Source organism: Muntiacus reevesi, chromosome 7 (assembly GCF_963930625.1).
Source record: "Muntiacus reevesi chromosome 7, mMunRee1.1, whole genome shotgun sequence".
NCBI classification, from domain to species: Eukaryota; Metazoa; Chordata; class Mammalia; order Artiodactyla; family Cervidae; genus Muntiacus; species Muntiacus reevesi.
In genome coordinates, this window is record NC_089255.1 from 6,144,363 (window position 1) to 6,172,178 (window position 27,816).

The following is a 27,816-nucleotide window of genomic DNA, read 5'->3' on the forward strand; positions in this document are numbered from 1 at the left end:
GAACATCTGAATCTAATAATGTGGTAACTCTGGAAGTCTGATTTTCCCTTTGCCCAGGGTTTGCTGGTTTTTGTTTTTGTTTTGCTTTCTGACTGTTGGAGACCATCTCCATGCTGGGGCTCAGCTGGAGATATATAGGTAAGGTCTTCTTAGGTTTTTATTCTGAATCTTTGCTTTTCCCTAGGAATAGTTAGTGACTCTCTAATTTATCCATATATGTAGTTGCTTTTTAATTTCCTAGGTTTTAGTGCCTGCCTGAGGGAGAAAAAAGGGAAAAATTGAAACAAGGGAGGGTGCTGGCCCTTTAAATCACCTGAAAATGCTTCAGAGAAGGGGAGGGGCTCATGGCACTGCAGAAGCGGGTATAATGCTGCCCACTTCTCTCTGTATACCTCCATGATCAGAAGAAGCAATCTGTGAACAGGACATAGATCCACAATATTTGGAGGGCAGGTTTATTATAAGCCCATTTATAATAAGCTGCGAGTTCTTGCAAGTTGCACACACTGAATTATTTTTGGACTTGTGTCAAAAAATCAATTTCTGTATAGACATTAATCTATTTTGGGACTTTCTCTTCTGTTTCATTGATCTATGTAGCCATCCTTATGCCATAATCACACCACTATGTTCCTTGTAGTGTTACATTAAGTGTAAAATCAGATAGTGCAAATCCTCCAACTTTGTTTTTCTTTTTCAAAATTATTTTGCCTGGTCATTGGGAGGAAGTATTAAAAATATGCATAGGGGCCAAGGAGCCTCCTAGGAAGAAACAATCTGAAATCCCCTTTCTCTTGGTAGCTCCTTGCCAAGCTACCAAGCAGAAGCAAGAGCTTCTTGCTCTCCAATGGAGAGACGCAAGGGGGAAGCACATAAGAAGCCTGGGGTACAGCTCATTAGGCTGGAAGGGAATCTCCAGGTGGGTGAGTGACTTCAGTCCAACTCAAAGGGCCTGAGACCTGGACTTCTAGCACAACTCGTAACTATATTTGGAAAGCCCTAAGCAGCCTTAACTGCCCAGTGGAAGTGAGGGCTGAGCCTGCGAACAAGAGCTAAGGGAACTGTAATCATGGAGGTCATCCATCTGGACACCACTGCAATGCTGTTGATCTGGGCCAACAAGGACTTAACGCAGTAGTGGATACATGTTGCTTCTCATCTTGGAATGTGCCTATGACTCACTTGCAGATCTTCTTAAAGTACACTTTAGGCAGGTGTGAGATGGGGCTGAGATGCTGCATTTCTAACATCCCTTCCAGGAATGCTGATGCTGCTGGCCTGTGGCTCACACCCTGAGCAGCAAACTGCACAGAACAGTGGTCAATAGCAATAGTTAGCAGCAGTAACAAAAGTTATAACCGTGGCCACAATGAGACTGGTCAGACTTCTCAGTCTCTGTTTCTGGGTTCTTTCTGTGTTGTTCCTTTTGGCTTCTGCAAGAAGGATAAGGAGGAGAAGAAGAATGGGACCTAATAAGCTATTATGGTTTTCAAGCAGTGTGGGAGTAGCAGGGAGACCTATGACAGAATTTGGTGATAGAGGTATTAGGGGAACAGTGAATGAAAATCAGAGAAGTAAGCTAGTGAAATGGATTGTAACCTATTAAATTCTCAGTATTGCCTCACCAATCTTTACAACTCTTAACTCTAAATGAAGTCAAGAGTTGGCTTCATTCACCTGAAATGAAGATTTGGGCATTTTAATGGCCTTGGGTGGAAAGAAATGGGCTGCAAGAGTAGTGATAGAGACTATTTTATCAAAATAAACTTTCAAATGTGAACTGTTCTCTACCAATGTGTTTGAAAATTACTCACTTAGAAGTGTTTCAAGACATTCAGCAATGGGAGAAGATTTTATTTTAAAGACTAAAGTATATCTTGAATGTCACATATTAGACACCGATTAGGAAGAATGAATGGATGAGTGAATAAATGAATGCAGGTGATGATGAAACAGAAAGTTTTCTAAATCTAGTTAGATTTCTATTGACCGTGTTTTGAATATCTAGCAAAATACAAGAGAGGGTATAATGATTTCCCATTTAATTTTAATCATTTCATTGTGGAGCTTCTTGCAACATGCTTTTGGAATGCAAAACATTCATCTCAGAATTAAACGGCAGTAAAATCCACTTACTCAAGACATCCAGAGAAAGACATGAAGCTCAGTTCTGATCCTGCATCCTGAGAAAGACGTGTGTTTATTAAGATATATACAGCTTTGTTGTTCATTTGTCCTACATGGTTTTCCTGGAGCCCCAGTGACGAGGCAAACGCTATCTACTTTTCTTAAAAATGCCTCTGAGTCATGACCACCAGGGTCTGAGAGATAAATAGCCTACTTTAATGACCCTGGAAGTCTTGCCTTAAAAACAAAAACAAAAGCCCCAGTGGGAGAGTTTCTCTGCTCCTCTGCTTTTCCATTATAATTTAACAATATTTATTGTGTGGCTACTTTATCCCAGGACTTAATGACTGGGGGTATAAGGAGGGGCAGATTCGTGGATTCTCAGGGGCTCACAGTCTTGTAGGAGAGACAGAGACATAGACAGAAATGTACAATATATAGTAAGTACAAAGAGAGGATGTTCAGAATCTCTTGGGAACAGAGAAAAAACAACATGCTTTCACAATCAAGGAAGACTTCACTGAGGAGATGACATGTGAAATGGATCTTGAGGGGTAAATGGGGTTTTGACAGCAAAGAGGGAGAGGCATTTCACACTCACAGAACAGTAGATATAACAGTTCATATGAAGGTGTAGAAATGTGGAAGAAGATGCTTAACATTGTGAAAATCTTGGTGAGACTTGGGAATGTTCTCAGATCTCAAGGGCTGGGAAGCTTCTGTTGATATCTAGATGACCTGACATTAGGACTTAAGTGCTATCCATAAGGAAAAAAAGTTAAAACTTCAACGAAGTTTTAGCAGAATACATTTCAGATCCTTCCCCAAACTCTATCTCAAAGTAAGTTTGGGATTCATTTCCCAGATTGGTAATCAAAAGAGGGACACAGAGTAAGACTTCATAAGTGATGCTTTTCCTTTGTCCTTTATCTGGAGTAAGGGACCTTGAACATTTGGGATGTTTGGCTACAAGGATGCTCAACATATTTATGTTCATCTTGAATATTTTAGATGCAAGTGACAGAAAGCCCAACCCAAACACGCTCAAGTTCCCAGGGGGTGGGAGATCACAGAAGGTCATCTTAGAGGCTGCCCACAACCTCGTGGACTATGTCCAAGGGAGAATGGCCAGGTTCTATGCCAAGAAGACCAGCTCACATTTGGGTCTAGAAGAAGCCCTCCTACGGATGCCAGGCCATGGGGATGGTGGGAGTGACTACAGAGTATGTTACCACAGTACCCTTCTCAATTCAGGAGCCACAAAATAAAAAAGTCCTATTCCTCCTTTCAGTTCTATGCCTCCATATCCAAAGAGCTATTTCCTCTGAGAAAAAACTCTGGGTTCCCCGTCCTTCCTCTAGACAAGTGGCTGGGCTTACTTTCTGGGACCTACAACCCTTGTACACCTCATTCCCTGGTGGGACTGTATCCCCCTGGGTGACAGCTGCCCGTTTAGCTGTGCCATCAGACTGTGAGCTCCCAGAGGGTGACCAAGTGCCAGGCATGGGACATAGTGGTGAATAAAAGACAGACAAGGCCCTGTTCCATATGAAACCCCAAACTGATTGGAGAGTTAGTCATTAGTGTGATAATTACATAAGCAATTTGAAATTGTGATAAGTGCCATGAATCCAAAGTCCAGGCGTCAGAAAAGAGCCGCAAAATAGAGAGCTCCAGTCTGGCTTGCCTTCTGTGTTCCTCTGTGCGTGCACACTCAGTCGCTTCAAACGTGTCTAACTCTTTGTGACCCCATGGACCGTAGCCCGCCAGGCTCCTCTGTCCATGGGATTCTCCAGGCAAGAATGCTGGAGTGGGTTGGTATCGCCTCCTCCAGGGGATCTTCCTGAGCCAGGGATCAAACCCACGTCTCCTGTATCTCCAGCATTGAAGGCAGATTCTTTACCCACTGAGTGACCTGGAAAGCCCATTCATCTGTATATCACTAGCTTACAGCACTGAGCAAGGCCCAGACCAGGCATTGAGCAAATGTTTCTTATATGAAGAATTAAAACAAAGAAAGAATCTTTCAAAAATATGTTTGTGTTTAGTCTTCCTGATTGGAATATATATTCTTTGAACATGGGTACTATTGCCTAGCTCATATAGTCCATATAATTTAAGCTTAGAAAATAGATCAAGAGTTTGGCTTAATATGTTATTTATTTTCAATTATCATAATCATTATGCTTAATATGCTATGCAGGATTTTTTTATTGTTGTAAATGGCAGAAACCCAGGTCAGATGAGTTTCAGCAAAAAAGGGAATTGATTATAACTGGGAAGTCCCCAGGGTAGCACAGGTGTTAACCACGGGTCCTCCTTGTCATCAGTATCTGACAGCCCCCATCTCTTGACTCTGCTTTCTAGGAAGTGTCAGACAGGCTCTTTTTAGGTGATGACAGAGGTGACCACTAGCTGTTGTAGGTTTAATAACCACAGCCAATGGAGAGCAGCACTTTCCTGAAAGCTCCAGCAAATTCCCAAGCTTGGCTCCTATCTTCCAGCTCGGTGCCCTGTTCTCACCTCGACCAGTGGGATGCAGGTTCACCTTGGTCAGGCCTGGGTCATGCAGGGTGTCAGGACGCTGAATGCCTCCTACCACAGGCCCTCCCCTACCACAACCACGTGGACTGAGACTAGATCAGAGGTGGTTTTGCCTGGAGACACTGAGCTGCCAAAAATCTCTATCTAGATTTGCTTACACTCTAGGAGATGCAAAAGAGTATGACTCTTTAGATTGCAAAATCAAAGGCTCAAAATAAACCTTTACATAAACAGACAAAGAAAAGCCTTTCTACTATGATTGCAGAGTAGAGTTTCATGTTCTATAAAAGATCTAAAAATGAAAACTGAGTTAGATTGCTACATTTTATAACCTGCCATTTCCAGACAATGGATAAGTACTAATTATTTCTCCCACAACCCCTTAAAAGGCAAATAGTGGTATTAAAATAAATCTCTCCCAGATTAAACAACAGAGAGGTTGTGACAACATCTACACCAGAGAATAAGACCCGTTCACGTGTGCTCTGTCGCTTCAGTTGTGTCCGACTCCTAGTGACCCTAAAGACTGTAGCCCACCAGGCTCCTCTGTCCTTGGGATTCTCCTGGTAAAAATACTGCAGTGGGTTGTCATGCCCTCCTCCAGGGGATCTTCCCAAGCCAGGGATCGAACCTGTGTCTCCTGCATTGCAGGTGGATTCTTTAACCACTGAGCCACCTGGGAAGCTCAAATTAAGACTGGTATCAATGGCTTAAGAGGTCCGGGGTCATAATTCCTGGGTTAAACTCTCCCTGCATCTCTAAGAGGCATAAACAAACCACTTCCTCTTCCTGGGCCATGATGGTATAACCCCTAGGGGCCTCTCAAGTGGGCCAAAATATATTCTTAACTGTAAAACTGATGGTCATGCCATTTCTTCAACCAGCCAATTAGCACTTATTTGCCCTGACACTAGAGATAAGAGTTTTGTGCTTGAGATACATGAGCCAAAACCAGCTGTGTAAATAAAAGATTGTGAAGAGATGTGTAGTTATTGTGATAAAAGCCTGTTCCTAGGCATCTGAGGAGGGAGAAACTGATTCCCCTAGGGGGTGTGGAGGCTAGTTCACAAAGCCATAGGCTAAGGCTTGAAAGGTGCATGGATGCTCACAGGGTGAAGGGTGAAAGAGGCAGGGACAAACACTGGGACACGTGCCTGCCCAGCTCAGCTCACAACCCTTCCCCTCTAGACTGGCTCTCTGCAGCGGCGATCCACAGCGCTTGACCTGTCTCTGCCTGGCCACAGCTGACTGGACCAAGGAGGATAACTGACCCAGGACACAGTCTGTTGGCTGAATGGAGCCAATCAGATTCTCTTTCTTGGGAGTTTGAAGTTGAAAACTTGGGTCAGAGAGAAGAAAACGTTGGACCTTCAAGGCCATGTCAGCTTGGGGCCAAGGCTGCCATGCAGAGGCAGTCCACTGGGAATTTCTACATTGATGTATAAGTAGAAGGCTTGCAGAAAAATCTGGAGAATGAGAGTGAAGAGAAAAGCAGAGTGAGAGACCCTAGGGCCCAGACACACACACACACACACACACACACACGCACGCATGCATGCACATACAAACATGTGGAGAGAGTGGCTGCACCTAGCTTCAGGGCCTGTCTTATAATCATTTTTAATTAAAGCTCAAGACTTTTGTTTGTTCATAACAAACAAACCTTGACTTAAATTGTTTTCCGGACACTAGCACAAGCAAAGTCCTAGAGATGCAATCTCTTAATTCATGCTATTTTTCTCCCCTACTTTTATTGTATATACTTTAAGTTCTTTCCTCCTCCTCCTTCTTTCATGGAGCTAATCTTTTCTGATGCTTTTTCACAATTTTTGAGACTTTTTTGGAAAATGGACAATAGTTTCGCATTAACTGTCCCACCATCACCATTATCATCATGTTAGTACACAAAATTACAAATAAAAAAAGTCACATTTAAAAATTTTCTTTAAGTCATGTTCAGTCTAACTTGGAAATTCCGTCCACCTGGTTGCTGGGAAATTTAACCTCAGCTATCAATCAAGGCTGCTATAGGGAAGTGCGAGGTCCTGCCACATCCTGGGGTGCTGCCAGGCTCCTTCACTGCTCACCACGGTTTGCTCAGTCTGCAAGGGACCCTTCCTCATTTCCCAAACTGCCCTCAGAGGTATACCCTCTCTCCCTTCCCCAAGCATGATCCCCTTAATGGACACCTATTCTGGAAAGTAAACACCCAGAAGGCAGTTCTTGGAGGAGAAACACTGGAATAAAAATGAAAATCTCTTTAACGGGCCATCCAGATAGCATTGCTTGAATGGTTAGTTGAACATATAACCATAAGTCAAGCATTGTGCTAAGAGGGTTATTTTCCCCCAGTTTTTAACAAAACTGTGATAAGATGTATATATAACATGTGCCGAAAGTTTTATGGGCTCCCTTGATGGCTCAGATGGTAAAGAGTCTGCCTGCAGTACAAGAGACCCAGGTTCAATTCCTGGGTTGGGAAGATTCCCTGAAGAAGGGGATGGCTACCCACTCCAGTATTGTTGCCTGGAGAATTCTGTGGACAGAGGAGCCTGGCAGGCCACAGTCCATGGGGCAACAAAGAGTCAGACACAACTGAGCATTTAACACAAGCATTTTACACACTTTATTTCATTTTAACCTGGATATTGCATCAACTCTGGGTAATATATACTGTAATACACTGAATGCATCTGAGCCACCAGGGAAGCCCAGTATACTGTATATGCCATAATATTATCTCTATTAAAGATGAGGACATTATGGTTTAGGAAGGTTAAGTAGCATTCCCAAAGCCACCCATGAGGATACAGTAGGGCAGACATCCACACCAGGTCAGTCTTAGCCTGGACTCTTCATCCGTGCTCCCTCCTCTAGCTGATTCAACTGAAGGACATTATAAGGAGTGGTCTGTCACCTCTGCAAACAAAAGGTGTGTGAGTCCTCTGAGTTAGGTGCTCCTTAAAGCTCTGTTTCCTGAATTTTGTTGGTGCCATTTCTGGGGCTTTTCAGAGGAATTTGAAATTAGAAACAAATGGAAGTTTTACATCTTGAAAGGCCACTATGTTTAACTTGAGATAATTCTTGCCCATCTGGAGAGTGCTGGTAGAGGGTTCTTCGTGAGTGTTCTGTTAAGAAGGTCCACAGTCCCAAAGTGAGTTCCAGAGAGAGTGTCTTGATGTGAAGCCTGCCGTGAGCCTGGGGTCAATGTTCTGAGACAGCTGACCAGGCTGGTCGACTCATCAGAAACCAATGGCGAAAGCAATAAGGTTCATTTTTTCCAATGAGATGCTGTCAAGGAGAGGAGGAACTCCTGAGATGTGGCTGGAAGTGGCATCTCCGATCAGAAGTCGTACCAGGACATCAGCTGTGGGTCATGGAGGGGACAGCCTCCAGGACGGGACCTCTAGTGCGCTGCACGCTTGCATCCCCCAGAAGTTGCACATTGACGCTCTAACCCCCAAAGTGATGTCTGGAGGAGGGGAGATGATTAGATCAGTGAGTGACGTCCTCAGGAATGGAATTAGAGCTCTCATGACACCCGTGATCTCTGTCTCTCTGCTATGTAAGAACACAGCAAGAAGGTGGGTGTCTACAAGCCAAGTGGGGAGCTCTCACCTAGAAATGAGACGGCTGGCTCCTGGGTCTGGAACTTCTCAAAGTTCAGAAATGTGAGGAATACATTTCTGATGCTTAGGTCACCCAGTCTGTGGTCCTCAGCAGCCCCAGCTAGGACAAACTCGTGGAGGTTGGCGCCGACACCAGGGCACTCAACAGCAGCCTCTGTGGTGCCTCTGGGGGGAGGTCACTCTGGCAGAGTTTGGGCACCCTGGAGCATTGGACTGATTTGTTTCTCTTCCTGTTTTAATTCAAAATTTCCTGCGATCCCACTGCTAAAAGATGAACCATTCCGTGGCCCTGTCTTCATGGAACTTCCGGGAGTGGGGCAGAGTGGAGCCGGGGGAAGGTCCGCTTGTCCGTGTGGAATGCTTCTGTTGGGGACGCTGCACCTCATCCAGCCCAGTCCTGGTGTGGCAGGAGCAGGCTGACTGATGGTCCCGAATCACCAACACGCCAGGCTGCAGTCAGCCCCAGTGCCTTGAGCTATGGAGATGGTTTCCAGTTTGAGTCTTTGAGCTTAGCTTGCAGATGAGCGCAGAGTAGGAGTCCAGGAAATGTTTATTGAATTGTGAACAAACGGACACAGACAAATTTCCTACTGATGGTTGCCTTGTAGTACCATTTCTGTCAAGCTGAATAAGTGAGTCTGTAAAGGCAGCCCCTCCCTAAATATAAATTTATTAAAATAAAAATGGCAAATGAGGAAAAGGTGGAAACAGTGGCAGATTTTATTTTCTTTGGCTGCAAAATCACTGCAGACAGTTTCTGCAGCCATGAAATTAAGACCCTTGGAAGGAAAGCTATGGCAAACCTAGACAGCATATTTAAAAGCAGAGACATCACTTTGCTGACAAATGTTCATTTAGTCAAAGCTATGGTTTTTCCAGTAGTCGTGTAAGGATGTGAGAGACCAAATAAAGGCTGAGTACCAAAGAATTGATGCTTTCGAACTGTGGTGCTGGAGAAGACTCTTGAGAGTCTTGGACAGCAAGAAAACCAAACCAGTCCATTCTAAAGGAAGTCAACCCTGAATATTCACTATTACCTATCTCTTGCTACCAATTGTCCATGTACATTATTACAATTTAATTCTCATATTTACTACCTTCTGTTCTAGTTCTAACTTCTAGGTAGGGTTCCATCGATTTTATTATTATTATTTTTTTTTATATTTTATTTATTTATTTATTTTTCAGTGGGTTTTGTCATAGATTGATATGAATCAGCCATAGAGTTACACGTGTTCCCCATCCCAATCCCCCCTCCCACCTCCCTCTCCACCCGATTCCTCTGGGTCCTCCCAGTGCACCAGGCCCAAGCACTTGACTCATGCATCCCACCTGGGCTGGTGATCTGTTTCACCATAGATAATATACATGCTGTTCTTTCGAAACATCCCACCCTCACCTTCTACCATAGAGTTCAAAAGTCTGTACTTCTGTGTCTCTTTTTCTGTTTTGCATATAGGGTTATCATTACCATCTTTCTAAATTCCATATATATGTGTTAGTATGCTGTAATGTTCTTTATCTTTCTGGCTTACTTCACTCTGTATAATGGGCTCCAGTTTCATCCATCTCATTAGAACTGATTCAAATGAATTCTTTTTAACAGCTGAGTAATATTCCATGGTGTATATGTACCACAGCTTCCTTATCCATTCATCTGCTGATGGGCATCTAGGTTGCTTCCATGTCCTGGCTATTATAAACAGTGCTGCGATGAACATTGGGGTGCACGTGTCTCTTTCAGATCTGGATTCCTCAGTGTGTATGCCCAGAAGTGGTATTGCTGGGTCATATGGCAGTTCTATTTCCAGTTTTTTAAGAAATCTCCACACTGTTCTCCATAGTGGCTGTACTAGTTTGCATTCCCACCAACAGTGTAAGAGGGTTCCCTTTTCTCCACACCCTCTCCAGCATTTATTGCTTGTAGACTTTTGGATAGCAGCCATCCTGCCTGGCGTGTAATGGTACCTCATTGTGGTTTTGATTTGCATTTCTCTGATAATGAGTGATGTGGAGCATCTTTTCATGTGTTTGTTAGCCATCTGTATGTCTTCTTTGGAGAAATGTCTATTTAGTTCTTTGGCCCATTTTTTGATTGGGTCATTTATTTTTCTGGAATTGAGCTTCAGGAGTTGCTTGTGTATTATTGAGATTAATCCTTTTTCTGTTTCCTCATTTGCTATTATTTTCTCCCAATCTGAGGGCTGTCTTTTCACCTTACTTATAGTTTCCTTTGTAGTGCAAAAGCTTTTAAGTTTCATTAGATCCCATTTGTTTAGTTTTGCTTTTATTTCCAATATTCTGGGAGGTGAGTCATAGAAGATCTTGCTGTGATTTATGTCGGAGAGTGTTTTGCCTATGTTCTCCTCTAGGAGTTTTATAGTTTCTGGTCTTACATTTAGATCTTTAATCCATTCTGAGTTTATTTTTGTGTATGGTGTTAGAAAGTGTTCTAGTCTCATTCTTTTACAAGTGGTTGACCAGTTTTCCCAGCACCACTTGTTAAAGAGATTGTCTTTTTTCCATTGTATATCCTTGTCTCCTTTGTCAAAGATAAGGTGTCCATAGGTTCGTGGATTTATCTCTAGGCTTTCTATTCTGTTCCATTGGTCTATATTTCTGTCTTTGTGCCAGTACCACACTGTCTTGATGACTGTGGCTTTGTAGTAGAGTCTGAAGTCAGGCAGGTTGATTCCTCCAGTTCCATTCTTCTTTCTCAAGATTACTTTGGCTATTCAAGGTTTTTTGTATTTCCATACAAATTGTGAAATTATTTGTTCTAGTTCTGTGAAAAATACCGTTGGTAGCTTGATAGGGATTGCATTGAATCTATAGATTGCTTTTGGTAGAATAGCCATTTTGACAATATTGATTCTTCCAATCCATGAACACTGTATGTTTCTCCATCTGTTTGTGTCCTCTTTGATTTCTTTCATCAGTGTTTTATAGTTTTCTATGTATAGGTCTTTTGTTTCTTTAGGTAGATATACTCCTAAGTATTTTATTCTTTTTGTTGCAATGGTGAATGGTATTGTTTCCTTAATTTCTCTTTCTGTTTTTCCATTGTTAGTATATAGGAATGCAAGGGATTTCTGTGTGTTAATTTTATATCCTGCAACTTTACTATATTCATTGATTAGCTCTAGTAATTTTCTGGAAGAGTCTTTAGGGTTTTCTATGTAGAGGATCATGTCATCTGCAAACAACGAGAGTTTCACTTCTTCTTTTCCTATCTGTATTCCTTTTACGTCTTTTTCTGCTCTGATTGCTGTGGCCAAAACTTCCAACACTATGTTGAATAGTAGTGGTGAGAGTGGGCATCCTTGTCTTGTTCCTGATTTCAGAGGAAATGCTTTCAATTTTTCACCATTGAGGGTGATGCTTGCTGTGGGTTTGTCATATATAGCTTTTATTATGTTGAGGTATCTTCCTTCTATTCCTGCTTTCTGGAGAGTTTTAATCATAAATGAGTGTTGAATTTTGTCAAAGGCTTTCTCTGCATCTATTGAGATAATCATATGGTTTTTATCTTCCAATTTGTTAATGTGGTGTATTACGTTGATTGATTTGCGGATATTAAAGAATTCTTGCATTCCTGGGATAAAGTCCACTTGGTCATGGTGTATGATTTTTTTTAATATGTTGCTGGATTCTGTTTGCTAGAATTTTGTTAAGGATTTTTGCATCTATGTTCATCAGTGATATTGGCCTGTAGTTTTCTTTTTTTGTGGCATCTTTGTCTGGTTTTGGAATTAGGGTGATGGTGGCCTCATAGAATGAGTTTGGAAGTTTACCTTCTTCTGCAATTTTCTGGAAGAGTTTGAGTAAGATAGGTGTTAGCTCTTCTCTAAATTTTTGGTAGAATTCAGCCGTGAAGCCATCAGGTCCTGGGCTTCTGTTTTTTGGAAGATTTTTGATTACAGTTTCAATTTCCTTGCTTGTGATGGTTCTGTTAAGATCTTCTATTTCTTCCTGGTTCAATTTTGGAAAGTTATACTTGTCTAAGAATTTGTCCATTTCATCCAAGTTGTCCATTTTATTGGCATAGAGCTGCTGGTAGTAGTCTCTTATGATCCTTTGTATTTCAGTGTTGTCTGTTGTGATCTCTCCATTTTCATTTCTAATTTTGTTAATTTGGTTCTTCTCTCTTTGTTTCTTAATGAGTCTTGCTAATGGTTTGTCAATTTTGTTTATTTTTTCAAAAAACCAGCTTTTAGCTTTGTTGATTTTTGCTATGGTCTCTTTAGTTTCTTTTGCATTTATTTCTGCCCTAATTTTTAAGATTTCTTTCCTTCTGCTAACCCTGGGGTTCTTCATTTCTTCCTTCTCTAATTGCTTTAGGTATAGAGTTAGGTTATTTATTTGGCTTTTTTCTTGTTTCTTGATGTAAGCCAGTAATGCTATGAACCTTCCCCTTAGCACTGCTTTTACAGTGTCCCATAGGTTTGGGGTTGTTGTGTTTTCATTTTCATTCATTTCTATACATACTTTGATTTCTTTTTTGATTCTTCTATGATTTGTTGGTTATTCAGAAGCGTGTTATTTAGCCTCCATATGTTTGAATTTTTAACAATTTTTTTCCTGTAATTGAGATCTAATTTTACTGCACTGTGGTCAGAAAAGATGACTGGAATGATTTCAATTTTTTTGAATTTTCCAAGACCAGATTTATGGCCCAGGATGTGATCTATTCTGGAGAAGGTTCCGTGTGCACTTGAGAAAAAGGTGAAGTTAATTGTTTTGGAGTGAAATGTCCTATAGATATCAATTAGGTCTAGCAGGTCCATTGTGTCATTTAAGGTTTGTGTTTCCTTGTTAATTTTCTGTTTAGTTGATCTATCCATAGTTGTGAGTGGGGTATTAAAGTCTCCCACTATTATTGTGTTACTATTAATTTCCTCTTTCATACTCATTAGCGTTTGCCGTACATATTGCGGTGCTCCTATGTTGGGTGCATATATATTTATAATTGTTATATCTTCTTCTTGGATTGATCCTTTGATCATTATGTAGTGTCCTTCTTTGTCTCTTTTCACATCCTTTATTTGAAAGTCTATTTTATCTGATATGAGTATTGCAACTCCTGCTTTCTCTTAGTCTCCGTTTGCGTGAAATATTTTTTTCCAGCCCTTCACTTTTAGTCTGTATGTGTCTCTCTGAATATTCATTGAAAGCAGTGATGCTGAAGCTGAAGCGCCATAGTTTGGCCACCTGATTTGAAGAGTTGACTCATTGGAAAAGGCCCTGATACTGGGAAAGTTTGAGGGCAGGTAAAGGGGGCTACGGAGGATAAGATGATTGGATGGAATCACTGACTCAATGCAAATGAGTTTTATTAAGCTCTGGGAGATAGTGAAGAACAGGGAAGCCTGGTGTGCTGCAGTCCATGGGGTCTCAAAGAGTCAAACATGATGTAGCGACTGAACAACAACAAAATAAAAAGATTGGCAAAACCTCACTTTTCTTTTTGTGGTCACAGGAGGCCAAATACATTTGATTTTTAAAAAAATATTCTGCTTTGTTACTTACCATCTCAGTACTAAAAAGACAAGTCACATAGGCTTGACAGAAAGTGGACATAAATCTAGGATTCCTAGGGCCCAGCTGACAGCATGACATGAGAGTTGCTTGAGGCAGAGTAGCTCCTGTCGCTACTACTATTACTGAAAGAAACTGGAGGAGAGAGGGAAGAGAGAAAGGAAGGAGCAGCAAAGAGAGGAGCGGCGGGAGAAGCGCGTGCAGACGTCGCTGAGCAGAGCAGTTGGCGGAGGCGTTCGGCTTCCTGGGAGGGAGGAGCATGTGCTTCGTAACAGGGGCACTGAGCCCACCGACTCTCCTCCCCGAGTGCTGACTCAGCACAGGCGTGGGTGCCAGGCCTCCACGGGCCCCGGGAGCAAGCAGGGGTCCCCCTTGTGGCCACAGCCCTTGCTCAGGGCGGCGGCAGCAGGGGACAAGACGGATGGCCGCTGGGACAACGAAGCAGGAAGGGTCTGCCCCGCCTGACGGGCGACGGTGGGCGTTCGTGCATCCCTGACACTAAGGACGGAGGCGCTCTGCTGCTCAGCAGGGCGCAGAGAGCCTGCTCTTGGCTGAGGCCCGGCCAGGGGACTAACGTGGGGCCTGGGACCACTGGAAGAATACTCAGAACCTCAAGAAGCAGGAAGTTTGAATAAATCGATCCCCCGCCATGGCGGGCACCACGGCTTTGAAAGAGGAGGTGGTGCTCGGACAGAGGTGGTGGGTCCCCAGGGCTATGGAAGTGACCCGCTCAGCCCGACGCAGGGGAGCCTGTGAGAAACCCCGGGAGAGCAGGAGGGCTGACCCGTCCTGCTCACAGCGGAGTGCGCAGTGCCTGGAGTACGGCCGATGCCCTCAGGCAATGTCTGTGCCGTAAATGCTCGGTGATCGTGAACATGCAGATGGGCCAGACCAGGGCTGTAGAGTGCACACCCCCGGCCTCTGCAGCATCCGAGGAGCCAAACCAAAGTGCCTCTAGCGATCTCCCCAGAACAGTCAGGACTTGATCAGTGACTCTGAGCTTCCCTATTTTTAGAGCCTGCTTCCAGCTCAGAACCAACCAGAGAACACCAAATATGCTCCCCAAAACATCATCTCAGGGACCTCAGGTTAGTTAGCCCGCCTCCAGCCTCCCTATGCCAACAGCTTCCAGTCAGAAATAGTCTCAAGCCTTCCCTTCTCCCCACTCCCCTGCCTGCCTTCGCATCTCTGCCCAAGTGAGGTGATGGTGGCTGACCCCCCATCACTTCCTCTGCTGGTGGCAGGTGTCTAAGCAATTGTAACCCCCGCCTCTCAATGAATTCACACAGCAATCCTCCCAGGAATGTGATTCCCATTTCACAGTTGAAGACACTGAGGTCAGAGATGTGTGACTTGCTAGGACTAAAACCCAGGGATATTTGACGCCAAAGCCCTGTGCTGTTTTCCTAGCTTGGTGTCAAATCGGGGACCATATTGCTTTTTGCAAAGAATCGCAAGTGGTTTTCTTTCAGCTTTTCCCAGCTCCTTCTGACTGCCACAGTGACGATGCAGAGAACCTTAAAATAACCATAGGATTTGTCCTTGGGGAGGCTTTCTGCCTGCACCACTCTCATCAGATCTGACTAATGTTCCCAGGTTGGGCGGATGTCTCTGAGCCCTTTACTTCTATGCAGAATCCTCTGTGAGGTGGATTGTGTGAAATCCACCTGTGTTGTGAAACGGGTAGAGATGTTTTAGGCAGCCTTGTGTTACTTCTGGGAGCATTCTTGTGGGGCAAGCTGCATAGAAGTGGATTAATTGTACTCCTTCATTCATTACTCAGGCTTCCCTGGTGGCTCAGATGGTAAAGAATCTGCCTGCAATGCAGGAGATCCGGGTTTGATCCCTGGGACGGGACGATCCCCTGGAGAAGGGAATGACAACCCACTCCAGTATTCTTGCCTGGAGAATTTCATGGACAGAGGAGCCTGGTGGGGTACACAGTCCATGGGGTCGCAAAGAGTTGGACCCGACTGAGTGACTAACACGTTCATTACCTGGAACCTTACCTTTGCTGAACACCAGCTGTATGCTAGGCCCTGTGTGCTGCATAGGGTGGGGGGCCCACAGACCACCTGTGCCAGGATCCTGGGTCCCATCCCGGGCCTCCTGAGTCAGCTTCTGCTGGGAGACCTGAGGGTCTGCATGTCTAAGAAGCTCTTTGGGGACTGTTACATTTTCTAAAGCTGGACAGCCACTGGCTTCAGGAACAACTGGCCTAGTTGAGCTGCTCACATACATAGCCAGAGTCATCAGTCTAGCTTTGAGTTAACTTGGGTTTGCCTCAGGTCCTCTTTATTCTACTATAATCTGGCTAAATGCCAAGCTCTCCTCACGCCTCTCTGCCTTTGCACATGTGTTTCCTGCCATCAGGAATGGCCTTTCTCTCATTCTCCACTTCGTAAGTTCATATTTATCCTTCAAGAGCTATCTCCAACATCCCCTTCTCTGGAAAGACATCCCTGACTCCAGTCTCCTGCCCCAGCAAATTCTCGTGATATTTTAGGTATCTTTCTTTTGAAATGGACATATTCTGCCAAGGCCTCATGACAAGAGACATCCTATTCCAAAGTGAGGTGAAAAAACATATTGCATCACTAGCAAGGGAGGAATCAGTTCTGCTTCTATTAACGCCTGCCTCCCATTAAAGGTAGAACAAATCTAGGAACTCCCAGATTTTTTCTGTGGTCCTCAAACCTGCCAGAGTCTTCTCCATAACAGACTCACAAGTGCCCTCCCCTCCGCCTGCACCGTCCTTCCCCATCACCCTCCATCCCTGTGCTTCGACCTACGGAAGTTTTCTCCATCCCACGGGTCTCTGGGATGCTTTATGACGCCCCCTGTCCTGCTCCAAGGACAAAAGGGCTACCCTGTTGCACTATTTCCCAGTTTCCCGCCTTTTTCTCTTCTGAGACTGATCTTAATAACAGTTACAAATTCATCAGCATGGTGATGGGTGTATCCCTTCATCCACTGCTACTTAGCACTGACCTGTGATTGGATAAGGAATTTGCACCAGAATGCCGGTCACAATAATACTGCTTTTGTTGAGAAAGTCTTGCTATGGAGAATATGTCCACTGCCCTGAACAATGTGCACAGTTGATCTGGTACACTTCCTGGCACAAGCTCCAGTAGGTGGGATAGATGGCCATGGATTTCAGACCACAGTTTAGGAGCTGCTACCCTAGACTACGACCTGGTGCAGCTGTTGTTCAGAGTATAGTTACTGGAGCTACACTCTCTGGGTTCAAATCCCAGCTTTGCTATTTACCGTGTGACTTTGGCAAGACAACTTTGCTTCAGTTTTGTCTCTGTGAAATGGCTGTAATAATATTACCTTCCTCATACATTTGTCAGGAGTATTAAGTGAGTCTTTGGAAACAGTGCTTAGAGCAGTACCTGGCAGATAGCTGGTACTTCACATGCATTAGCTGTCATTGCTAGGAGCTCTGTAAGAGCAGGAATGACATCCTGTGACAACGAGGCTCAGTAGCATGTGATCTTGAACAAATGAGTAAATGAGTGTTCCACTGGCCCTGATCTCTTTCATCCACTGCTACTCACAGTGTTGCCCCCGTGGCTAGATAAGGAGTTTGTACCAGCCTGTCAATCACAGTAATATTCCTTCACTGAGGAAGTCTTGCTATGGAGAAAATGTCAGCTGAACTTTATAGAATGCAAAGTGAAGCCAGTGCATTTTCTAGCACAAGCTGGGAAAACACAGACTATCTCCAAACTCAGGTTATCACATTGGTTTGGAGCTCCCTTGGAGGCTCCACTTGCAAAGAATCTGTCGCTTGAATGGGGATGATAGCAGCACTGACCCTGCAGGGCTGTTGGAATTAACCAGTCACAGCACGTCATGCACGTTATCAGAGGAAGACATGCCTGGTACTCAGGTAAAGCTCAGCAACTATTTAGCTGCACTTATTATTTTTTCCTGAATATTTCAAAAGAAAATTGTTCACAATTCTTTCTAGCTTCACTACAATGACTCTGAGAGCTCTTAAAACACAAACATAATCTTGGCATCAATTCGTTCCCTTGTGCCCTGAAGTCTTTAGGACAAAGTTTAATCAAAATCATGTCTATTCTTGCCTGGAAGTATACGGTGTTCCAAATACTTATATTCATATCCCTTATTTTATTTAATCTTCACACCACGTGTGAGAGGTAGGTAGTGCTATATAATTCTATTTTATCAGTGGGAAGACTGAGGTAAATGAGGTTAAACCAAGCTCCCAGATAGAGCATGGGGGCCCTTTACAGACCTGGCCCCTCCCTGCTCATCTCTCTTTCCCAAGAATGTTCATGTGCACATTACTCCTCCCCATAGCAGTCTGGAATCTCCTGTCTCCAGGATTTTGCCCATGGTGTTCCCTCCACCTGGAACACATCCTCCCTGACCTTTATCTGGAAAATTCATGAGTATTGAAACCTCAAGCTGAACATCATCTTTGGATTGCTTTCCTGGCCTTCCTCTCCGAAACAGTTTCTTACTTCTTCCTCTCGGCTACTGTAACCCTTGATTGACTTTCTGGCACTGTGGTTATTACACTGAATTTCATGTGTTTCCTGGTATGAGAGTTCCTCTAGGAAAGGAACTGAATACCATTTTTCTTTGTGTCCCCATCACCGAGCACAGTTCAGGCAGCTAAAGAGACAATAAAGAAAGGTTTGATGGATAGCTGAATTAATTGATCTTCCCAACATTTAAAACTCAGCATTCAAAAAACGAAGATCATGGCATCTGGTCCCTTCACTCCAGGGCAAATAGATGGGGAAACAATGGAAACAGTGACAGACTTTATTTTCTTGGGCTCCAGAATCGCTGCAGATGGTGACGTCAGCCATGAAATTAAAAGACACTTGCTCCTTGGAAGAAAAACTATGACAAACCTAGACAGCATATTAAAAGGCAGACACATTACTTTGTCCACAAAGGTCCATGTAGTCAAAACTGTGGTTTTTTCTGTAGTCATGTATGGATGTGAGAGCTGGACAATAAAAAAGGTTGAGCGTCAAAGAACTGATGCCTTCAAACTGTGGTGTTGGCGAAGACTCTTGAGAGACCCTTGGACTGCAAGGAGATCCAACCAGTCCATCCTAAAGGAGATCAGTCCTGGGTGTTCATTGGAAGGACTGATGCTGAAGCTGAAACTATAGCATTTTGGCTTCCTGATGGGAAGAACTGACTCATTGGAAAAGACTGATGCTGGGAAAGATTGAAGGCGGGAGGAGAAGGGGATGACAGAGGATGAGACGGTTGGATGGCATCACCAGCTCAGTGGATATGAGTTGAGCAAGCTCCAGGAGATGGTGAAGGACAGGGAAGCCTGATGTGCTGCAGTCCAAGGGGTTGCAAAGAGTCAGACATGCCTGAGCGACTGAACAACAGCAACATTTAAACAGGGAAGGATCATATGCTGGTGAGACTATCACTCAGTACCTGACATGAAAAGTCAAAGCTGAATGTATTGCTTACTGCAGAAGGGCAGCCATCCTGGTCAGGAAGTTCTCTGAGCAGAGCAGACTACTGATTTTGTATAAGGCTTTGGGGAAGCATGTATTGAAGAGATTGGTTGACTCTTTTTTTTAAATCTAAATATAGTTTGCTGGTGGTTCAGACGGTAAATAATTTGCCTGCAGTATAGGTGAGCTGGGTTCAACCCACGACTGGTGACTAACACTTGCACTTTTTCACACAGTTGATGCGCAGTATTATGTAAGTTACAGGTGTCCAATATAGTGACTCATAATTTTTACAGGTTATATTTCATTTATAGTTATTGACTGTGTGCTGTACACTGTATCCTTAGAACATTTTATTTCTGCGATCCCTAAGAAAATGTATTGGAATCTAGTTGATTTACAACGTTGCATCCGTTTCAGGCATGCAGCAAAGTGAATCAGTTACACCTATACATACACCCTCTCCTTTTAGATTCTTTTCCCATATTGGCCATTACAGCGTATTGAGTACAATTTCCTGCGCTACACAGCAGGTTCTTATTAGTTATTTACTTTGTATAATATCCTGTGTGTGTTAGTTGTTCAGTCTTGTCTGACTCTTTGCAACCCCAAGGACTATATATAGCCTTCCAGGCTCCTCTGTCCATGGAATTCTTCAGGCAAGAATACTGGAGTGGGTAGCCATTCCCTTCTCCAGGGGATCTTCCTGACCCAGGGATCAAAGCCAGGTCTCCTGCATTGCAGACAGATTCTTTACTGTCTGAGGCACCAGGGAAGAGCCATAGTAGTGTGTATATATCAGTCCCCATCTCCCAGTGTATCCGTCCCCTGCCTTACCCCCGATAACCGTGTTTGCTACATCCATGACTCTACTTCCATTTTGTAAATAAGTTCACTTGTACCTGTTTTTTTTAGATTCCACACGTGAGTGATAGCAAATGATATCTGTCTTTCTGTGTCTGATGTGTCTGACTTACTTCACTCAGTACGACAATCTCTAGGTCCGTCCATGTTACTGCAAATGGCATTACTTTGTCCTTTTCATGGCTGAGTATCATTCTGTTGCATATATGCACCTCTTCTTTATCTGTTCCTCCGGTCATGGACATTTACACCGCTTCCATGTCCTGGCTATTGTGAATAGTGCTGCCATGAACATTGAGGTGCATGTATCTCTTGAAGTGTGATTTTCTCTGAGTATGTGCCTAGGAGTGGAATTGCTGGGTCATATGGCAGTTCTATTTTTAGTTTTTTAAGGAACCTCTATAATGTTCTCCACAGTGACTGTAGCAACTTACATTCCCAGCAACAGTGTTGGAGTGTTACCTTTTCTCCACACCCTCTCCAGAATGTACTGTTTGTAGACTTTTTGACTATGGCCATTCTCACTGGTATGAGGTGATACCTCACTGTAGTTTTGACTTGCATTTCTCTAATAATTAGTGATGCTGTAATTTTCTTTTTTCATTGTAGCTTATACATAATAGTTTTGCCTCTTATTCATAACAGTTTGTACCTATTTTATTTTAAACATAATATTTTGAACATAGTAGTTTTATTTTTACATATTTTACACATAATAGTTTGTACCTCTTAATCCCTTATCCCTATCTTGCCCCTCCCCATTCCCTCTCCGCAGTGGTAACCACTGGTTTGTTTCCCGTAAATGTGAGTTTGCTTCTGTTTTGTTCTTTTCACTAGTTTGCTGTGTCTTTTATATTCTCCATACAAATTATATCATACAGTATTTACCTGTCTCTGTCTGACTTATTTCACTTAGCATAATACCCTCCGAGTCTGTCCATGTTGCCTCAAATGGCACAATTCCACTCTTTTTTATGATTGAGTAGTATTCCATTACATATATGCATTCCATTATATGTATACATTATGAGAGTATATACATATATAGTATATACATTTTATGTATACATACCCATAATAATATGATGCACTAATATTATGTATATATACATATAGACCACACCTTCTTTATCTGTTCATATGCTAATGGACGCTTAGGTTGGTTCCATGACTTGGACATTATAAATTGTGCTGCTATGAACACTGGGGTGCCTGTAACTTTTTGAATTAGTGTTTCTGGTTTTTTTGGAGTATATACCATAATGGCATATCACTTCATACCTGTCAGAATGGCTATCATTAACAAGAACACAGATAACAAATAATGGGGAGAATGTGGAGAAGAGAGAATCCTTGTACATTGTTGGTGGAAATGTAAACTGGTTGCAGTCACTGTGGAAAACTTTGGACATTTCTCAAAAAACTAAAAAACAAAAAACAAAGTAAAAAAGAAAAAATGGGGTTGGTTGACTTTTATAAAACTTGTTTCAGTTGATTTTGTTTATAAAAGTATAGTTACTTGAAATTGATCATTGTTGATAGGTTTCACTCGAAGACATGGTGTTCTGACTTGAGTTTGTCCTAGTTTGACTGAATTTCAGAAGCAAGAGGCTCACTGTTTGCAAAAGCAGATTCACTGGAGCAAGTTATTATTGATTAATTGAACAGATTTTAAATCACTCCCATGGCCACTTGTTACCATGGCTACAGAAAAATACCCTTTTCCTAAGTTTTAGGCACTTAATTTTTTCTCAGAGAGAAAGTATTTATGGTCCAATATCTGATATTAGTAGTTTTAGTTAATGCAACTGACTTTCATGGGCTGCAGATTTCACAACTTCACATGATTCACAGAAACACACTCTGTTATGATTACAAAATCAAGATTCTGTATCAGCATTTACATATTAAGTGCTTCCAAGAAGTTCAATTCTAATGTTTTCCCAAGTTAATAACTTCTTAGAATCAGATTCAGTTATTTAACCTCCAAGCTTTGAAAACCTGTATGATGTTGCTGGCAGATCACAAATAGAAACAGGATGCCTGAGTTCGGGATCTCTGGGGAAATATTCATTGTATGTTGTTGTTTTTTTTTTTTTTTTTTTTTTCCCAGTAAATGGACAACCTTCAAGAAAGTCTTGGAATTTCATACGGAAATATAACTTCAGCCAGAAATAAGTAAACGCCTTTTCTGAGTCAGCCTGATTCTTCCCAACAGGCTTAGAAAACTGCAGAAGGTCCCATAGCGTGGGGCTCATGTGGGAGCAGTGACGTAAGGACCCACGATGGTGACAGTCCATGCATGTGTGAGAGCTCATGAGGCTTTCCTGAGACCACTTCTCTCTGCAGCGGTTTGCAGAAAAGGGCTGGGTGCCCCGGGACAGCATCCACAGCCCATACTTAGGAGCTGACCTGTGAGCTCAAATGCTTGCTTTCGATGGAACAGGGAGCATACAACTGCCCAGGCCACTGGTGGCCCTTCCATGTTGCCCAAGGCAATGGTCAGTTCCTTGTGTTTGCCTTAGTTTCTTTAGGCATCTGACTCATTTCCTCCCTTCTCCTTTCTTTCCTGGCTTCTATGACTGCACACTCTCCTGGGATCCCCTCCTCATTCAAGGGTGACTCATTTTCAGTATCTTTTCAGCTCCTTCCTTCTCTCCTCCTCCATCTCTCAAAGCTGGGAGACCACAAGGCCCTTTGGGGGGGCCCTCTTTTCTTCACACACACTCTTTCCCTCAGGGTCAGTCACATGACAATGACTCCCAATTTCATATCTCTGGTCTCTGTGCATCCTTGAACTTGACACTCAAACACCCCCTGCATCTCTGAAATGTCCACTTGGGTGTTTAATTGGCATTCTAAAAGTAGCATTGTCAGGTTAGACCTCCTGATTCCTTCTCCCAGTTGCCCTCCGTCCTCCCATTCCTGACAAATATGCCTCTTTCTGGCCTCCCCACCAAGCAGGTTGCTTAGCTCAGAACTGGATGCCAAGGCTGATTCTCCCTGTTCCCTGAACCCCCACAACCAATCCATCAGCAATCCTGACTCTTCCTCCCAGACACATTCCAGCCTGCCTATGTCTCTCCTTCTCCTCCAGCTCCACTACCATCCAGGCCACATCTACCCTCTGCCTGGACTATTGCACTAGTTTTTCTGCTGGGTTTCCTCTTCCACTCTTGCCTCCTTACGGTTTTGCCTCCTTGGTGGGATGTTGTAGATGTGTGACCATCCCAGTGGCCACTGTTTGTGCTGAATCAAACCCATGTCTCTTTCTAAAGCCCACAAGGCTTGCTCTAATCTAGTCCCTACCTCTACTCTAACTTCCTCCCACATCTTTGTCCATATGCTCAATACAATCCAGGTCCGTGCGCCTTTTTATGGTTTTCCTACACATCACGCTCTTTCCCTTGTAGGACACTGGCCTTTGCCGCATCCTCTGCCTCAAGCCCTCTTTTCCCAGATTTTTCGCAGAATTTCCCTCTCTTCATTCGGGTCTCAGATCAAACACTACCCCTTCCAAGAAGATCTTTCCTGACTCCTTCATCTAGAGTGGCTGGGTCTCTGGCAGCTGTGAGAGGTGCCACATTTCTCTGTTTTATTTTCATCACAGCACATCACTACTTAATATTCTCTTGTTTATTTATTGTTGATGATTGTTTCTCAGCTTGAAAGTCAGCTCCAGAGAGCAGAGACCTGTCTGGCCTCTCTGTCTTGTGTAGCACTGTGGTGCATAAGAGCTGGATTCATGGGAGAGAACTGATAAACATTAACTGAATAAGCAGTTGGATTATAATGGATGATTTGTTTTTGTTTCAAATTTCCCAAAATGAGTTTTCATTATTTTATAACAATAGAGTAAAATTTAAAATAAATTGAGAGAGAGAGAGAGAATTAACCAAATTCCTGAAATTTAAAAGAAGCTGACAGAGTGAAAAACCTTCTTAGTTTGGTGAAGTGTAAATATGGCTGTCCCTCAACCAGGCATTGGCTTCCTAGGTGGGTTAGTAGTAAAGAATCTGCCTGCCAGTATAGGAGGCACAAGAGACGTGGGTTCAATCCCTGGGTCGGGAAGATTCCCTGGAGTAGGAAATGGCAACCCACTCCAGTACTCTTGCCTGAAAAACCCCATGTACAGAGGAGCCTGGGAGTCAGACCCAACTGAACACACACACACACGCACACAGACACACACACACACAGACACACAGACACACACACACACACAGACACACACAGACACACAGACACACACACACACACACACAGAGCCGGGTTTATTAAACTGAAGCCATTCTGCCTGAAAGGAAGAGGCCTTATGCTTAGTCTTCATATTCATCTCCATATTTCATTCAATTCTTAGAATAAACTTAGAGCAGCAATTATCCTCATTCTGCTCACCCACTCCCATTCCATCCTCCCTACCATCCTTTTACACATAAAGAGACTGAGGCTCAGAGAGATAAGGTCATTTATCCAAAGGTGTGTGATTCATAAATGTCAAGACCAGGTGTTAAATTTAGATCTCTTCAGAAGGCTGTAACTATTAAATTTGGCATTCTAATTCCTAATGGAGGATGTGAAATCATGAAGCCAACCTCAATCTGCATCCAGTTTACTGCATGCTTTCCCACCCACCACCACTTTTAAGCTTCACAACATCAAAATGAGTTATTGTCCTTTATCTTTTACCCTTAATCTCACTCAGTTTCAGATGAGAAACTTGTTGTCCTGGGTTGTAAACACAGTCTCACAAGATCACTCAGATGGACGCGACAGGGCCAGGTCTGGCTATAATTCTACTGTTTTCTCTGACTCTCCAATGCTCCTGAGTACACAAACCCATAGTTTTTTGGTGCTGACTTCTGTGACCTCAAAATGGGGAGGCTAACTCAGTAGCATTTCCTATTTTGTTACATTACTTCTGATGCCCATGCCTTCCTCATTTCACATCCAAAGAGTATCAAGGAGGAGGGGGAAGTAGAGCCTATTTATTGAACATTTGCTATGTGCCAGGGGCTTTAGTTCCACATGATATTTTTGTTCCACATGGTATTTTGTTTAGCAGCAGACCTGCTCAGACTAACTTTGTAAAAGAGGTTTTAGTAAACTCACTGGGAGTGAAACAAGTTTGGGCCAGATTCTTGTGGAAAGAGAAAAGAAAGTTGGGAGGGGAAGCTGTCCTGCAGAAGACTCCCTTGACAGCATGAGCAGAGAAATCTTGGGGAGAATGGGAAACATTGGGTGGAGCAGCTTGAGGTCATCTTCTGTGCAATGAGGGGGTTTCTCAGGTGACACTAGTGGTAAAGAACCCGCGTGCCATTTTAGGAGACATAAGAGAGGAGGGTTCAATCCCTGGGTCAGTAAGATCCCTGGAGGAGGGCAGGGCAACCCACTCCACTGTTCTTGCCTGGAGAATCACATGGACAGAGGAGCCTAGCGGGCTACGGTTCACAGGGTCCCAAAGAGTCAGACGCAATGCACACATGCCCTGTGCAATGAGTGATAAAGCCAGTGTTCATCTCCTTCTTTGACTTCAGTAAAAAGCCCATTGTTCATTATTGTTCAGAAGCCATGAGTGAATGCACAGCAGAGCTCAGCCCTATGTCAATGTCAGTCCACAGTCAATGTGGCAGCTGCCTGGGGTGAGGTTGAATCTACTGTCTCTAGTCCTCTTCACTTATTTAAACCAAAGATTTCATGAGTCTCATCACAGAATGGAGGATGACTCCCAAAATAGAGAGGAGCAAATCCAAGAGGATTCATAACTTCCCAAAGATCCCATGCTGGTGAATGGTAGTGGAATTCTTCTGCCAGAACAGAAGCTTACCCTGCAGCATTTCAGTTCCAAACTGCTTGATGGCAGTAGCTTGAATTTCACCAAGTCCTGTCAGCTGTGGATACAAAAGGGTTCATAGAAACCCTACAGATAGGACTCCAGGGGTAAGCTGCCCCCAGTTGCTAAGAGTTTCATATAGAGAAATTCTCCTTTACCTGAAGAGGTTTCTTGAAGCTCTCAGGGTGTCTCACAGAGACTCACATATACAAGTGAAGAAATGGCTCTGCTTCTGCTGACGCACCATGCCTGCTTTGTCAGTTAGCGCAGCTTTTGCCAGGCATGCCAGGCTGCATTCTTTGGGGGCACTTGCTGCCACTAAGCATAGCATTTCCCAGGGGTGGTAACCAATGACCCATGAGGGCCCAAAAGGTGTTTTAGAGCCTTGACCAAATTGGAAGGGACTTTTCCTCTCGATTTAACCTCATTGTGGAATTATTTTTAATTTCAGGGGCATGGAATTTCAGAACTCTGCTCACCCAGACAATTCCTAATCAGCTCATCCTACTTTCAGCTCTCTGCTAAAGATGGTTAATTTTATATGTCAACTTGATTGGGCTAAAGATTGTCCAGATAGCTGGTGTAACATTATTTCTGGGTGTGACTGTGAACGTGTGTTTGGGAGACTAGCTTTTGATTTTTTGACTGAGGGAAGACCTCCACCCTCACCAATATAGGTGGGCATCAGATAATCTGTTGGGGCCTGAATGGAACAAAAAGTGATGGAAGAGTGAATTCTCTCCCTTTCTTTTTAGCTGGGAAGTCATCTTCTCTTGCCCTTGAAACTCAAAGTCCTTGGTTCTTGGACTTTTGGACTCTGACACTTACATTGGTGGCCCCTGGTTTCCAGGCCTTTAACCTTAGACTGGGAATTCCATCAGTGACTCGGCATTTGGACTCAGACTGAGTTATGCCACTAGCTCTCTTGTTTCTCCAGCTTGCAGACCATAGATAATGGGATTTCTTGTTGGCCTCCTGAGCTGAGAAACTGATTCACTGGAAAAGACCCTGATGCTGGGAAAGATTGAAGGCAGGAGAAGAAGGGGATGACAGAAGATGAGAGGGTTGGATGGCATTACCAGCTCGATGGACATGAGTTTGAGCAAGCTCCAGGAGATGACGAAGGACAAGGAAGCCTGGCATGCTACAGTCCATGGGGTCACAAAGAGTCAGACACGACTGAGTCACTGAACTGAACAGACAGGTGCCTGAGACAATCCTTTTCATAAATATCTTCATACATCTGTCTATCTATCTATCCTATTTGTTCTGTTTCTTTGGAGGACACTAATACACTTCAAATTATAGTGAAAAACCCTGAGGTGGCAGCACTCACTTAGACAAAGGAATGCACACGAGTGTTCACCCACCATCTATCACCTATCTTGGTAGACATGACAAATTGCCTGTTTGGAAAGAAGGAAGTCTTCTGCTGCCATTTTTTAGCTCCGCTAGAGCAAAAATGGAGGGTCAATGATGAAATCAAGACATCATTTTTGAGATACTGAAGGATAATTCCCTTTTCTATTTTCTAAGGAAAAGCAAGTCATCCAGTCTGCAAAATCAAGGGACTTTGAGTAAGGACAACTGAAGCTTTTATATTTTTTCCTTGCCTCAGTATGGTTCATCTTCTGAGAGGAATGTGGGTTGTACTATGACTGATGTAGGAACAACGGAGAGCTATCTCTATCTGTCAGCACTATCTTTCACAGTAGAGAACAAGTTAATAAACCGTACATGCTCCAGCCTAGAGGAGAGTGCTGCATAATGGGGGCCCCATTGCTGGAACCAGAGGTGAATTTATTCA

At 43.4% G+C, this 27,816-nt stretch overlaps 1 long non-coding RNA gene across 2 annotated transcripts; it reads left to right on the forward strand.

Moving 5' to 3' along the window:
- LOC136172250 (uncharacterized) lies at nt 1-27,736 on the forward strand. Of its 2 annotated transcripts, none has more exons than XR_010663986.1 (3): nt 1-138; nt 22,290-22,677; nt 26,461-27,736. It is a non-coding gene; the product is annotated as an uncharacterized lncRNA (long non-coding RNA). The 2 variants fall into 2 exon arrangements; XR_010663987.1 differs by having other exon boundaries at nt 26,765-27,736.
- The last annotated feature ends 80 nt before the right edge of the window (nt 27,737-27,816 follow it).